This window comes from Triticum dicoccoides, chromosome 4B (genome assembly GCF_002162155.2).
Source record: "Triticum dicoccoides isolate Atlit2015 ecotype Zavitan chromosome 4B, WEW_v2.0, whole genome shotgun sequence".
NCBI lineage: Eukaryota > Viridiplantae > Streptophyta > Magnoliopsida > Poales > Poaceae > Triticum > Triticum dicoccoides.
Window position 1 is genome coordinate 5,657,132 of NC_041387.1, and position 3,005 is coordinate 5,660,136.

Here is a 3,005-nt window from a genome sequence, read left to right on the forward strand (position 1 = left end):
ATAAAGAAGATTACGTTGATAAATATGTTAGGTAGCATTCCATATCAAAAATTCTGTTTTTATCATTTACCTACTTGAGGACGAGCAGTAATTAAGTTTGGGGATGTTTGATACGTCTTCAACATATCTACAATTTTTTATTGTTCCATGCTATTATATTATCTGTTTTGGATGTTTTATATGCATTAATGCTATTATATATTATATTTGGGACTAACCTATTAACCTAGAGCCCAGTGCCAGTTTCTGTTTTTTCCTTGTTTTTGAGTTTTACAGAAAAGGAATATCAAATGGAGTCCAAACGGAATAAAATATTACGATGATTTTTCTTGGACCAGAAGACACCTATGTGACTTGGAGACAGGGCCAAAAGAGTCCCGACGAGGCCACAGGACTCTAGGCCGTGCCCGGAGGGGGGGGGGGCTGAGGGCTAGTGGGCCCCTCGGGTGTCCTCCAACCCTAATTTCACCTCCATATATTCTCAAATATTCCTAAACATCAGAAGTGTCCACCAAAATAATTTTTTGCTGTCGCAAGCCTCTGTTCCCGTGAGATCCCATCTTGGGGCCTTTTCCGGCGATCTGCCGGAGGGGATTCGATCACGGAGGGCCTCCACATCAACCTTACTGCCCTTCTCTCTCTTTGATCTACAATAGAATGTTATGCTCAATGTTCTTGGAGATCTATTCGATGTAATACTTTTTTGCGGTGCATTTGTTGAGATCCGATGAATTGTGGATTTATGATTAGATTATCTATGAATATTATTTGAGTCTTCTCTGAACTCTTTTATGCATGATTAAAATATCTTTGTATTTCTCTTCGAACTATTGGTTTGGTTAGGCCAACTAGATGGTTTTTCTTGCATTGGGAGAGGTGCTTAGTTTTGGGTTCAATCTTATGGTGTCCTCACCCAGTGACAGAAGGGGTAGCAAGGCGCGTATTGTAGTGTTGCCATCAAGGATAAAAAGATGGGGTTTATATCATATTGCTTGAGTTTATCCCTCTACATCATGTTATCTTACTTAAAGCGTTGCTCCGTTCTTATGAACTTAATACTTTAGATGCATGCTGGATAGCGGTCAATGTGTGGAGTAATAGTAGTAGATGCAGAATCATTTTGGTCTACTTGTCACAGACGTGATGCCTATATTCATGAACATTGCCTTAGAGATCGTCGTAACTATGCACTTTTCTATCAACAGTAATTTGTTTATCCGTCGTATGCTTTCTTTCAGGAGAGAAGCCTCTAGTGAAACCTATGGCCCCCGCGTCTATTTTCCATCATATATTTTTAGATCTATAAACCAAAAAAAACCAAAAATACCTTGTTGCAATTTATTTATATTTACTTTAGTTTGCTCTTTTGTTTATCTTTTATACCTATCTCTATTAGATCTCACTCATGTTCGTGACAATGAAGGGATTGACAAACCCTTTTTCGTGTTGTGTGCAAGTGTTTGTTAGTTTGTGCAGGTACATAGATTGGAGACTTGCTAGTGCCTCCTACTGGATTGATATCTTGGTTCTTAACTGAGAGAAATACTTATCTCTACTTTGGTGCATTACCCTTTCCTCTTCAAAGGAAAAATCAACACAAGCTCAAGAAGTAGCATCCCCAAGGAAGGGTTGTTCCAGATAGTGGCCCAGCCTAAACAATCTCTGGTGCTAGCGCCACAGCCGGAGGTCCTCATTCCGAGCACCTTTGTGGTGGGTTCATAGGATGTATCGCCCCCACATCCCGCCCAAGGGCGGGCTACTGCTAGATGGGCCGAGGAGATGGAGGTAGCCTTAGCGGGCTCCTCCATCACAGAAGAGCACCATGCCCTGATCGGCACGGCACTACATGGCTTCCGGTCCACAGAGGCTGGAATGCACGAGGTCTTCAAGGGTCTCATCAAGAGCTTTGAGGTATGCTTCTTTATATTTGCATTACGAATAACCTCCCTACTTAGAATTGGTCATGAAAATACGCTTTTGTCCGAAGACTTTTTGCTTATATCGTAGCGTAGCACTTGTAAGATCAAAGCCGGCGTAAGTGTGTGTTTGTAGCTATATATCAAACTCGGCTCCGAACTCCGCCTCTAAGGAGATAGCGGAGATAAACCGGAAGCTCAAGAGTTTCGAGGAGGACCATGATCTGATGCGAAAGTAGATCGAGCGATCTCAAGGTAAGCTCAAGAAGTTGCAAGGTTATCAAATTTACTTTGTGCTCAAATTTCTAATGATCACGCTGATCTCTTTTTCCTGACAGCGACTATGACGAAGCTTGAGGCGCTCAAGGCCAAGCTGACGAAAGCTCGGTAGGAGGCCGAGCAGCAGAAGGCTGCAGCCACCAAGGCCGAGAAGGATCTGGCCACTGAAAAGGTGGCTAGGGGCAAGGACCAGACGTGGATCCCGGAAGGAGAGGAGACACTGAAAGGGCGTCTACCAGGAGCATGACGCACTTCAAAACAAGGAGAAGGGGGAAATCGCTGAGCTCGAGAAGCTGTTCCTGGTGTACGCCGAGGTCCTGACCTAGGTCTGAGCAGACCGCAAAATGCTCTAGTAAGTGAGGCAGATCACTGCTAGTAAGTCGTTTTTACTTCTGTTTGTTTTTGGCCGCAAGGGGTTCGTCTAGCTCACCCAGCTATGGCGATCCGCAGAGGCTTTCGTGGATCTCTAGAGGAGCGCGTCGGATGTCGGCTGCTACTTCAGCATGCGGGAGGGCTATGCAGCGGAGAAGGTGTTCTGAAATAGTTCCAGGTGCCATCCCATCTGGAGCTGCTGAATCATCAGATGAAACAGCTGATGCAGCTCCTCCGCATGGCGAAGCCGGTGCTTTAGGACCTCTGCATCAACCTTTGCCCATGGAGGCATTGCCGGCCAGCTGCTTTGGGCTTCTTGCCCGGCTGCAAGAGGCCGGCCAGCAAGTGGCGCGCCGGAAGCGTTCCGCGTGCTTGGAAGGTGCCTAGCGGGCGTACGCCCGCGTGAAGACGCACTCTCCACGCGTCGAAGCGGCGGTC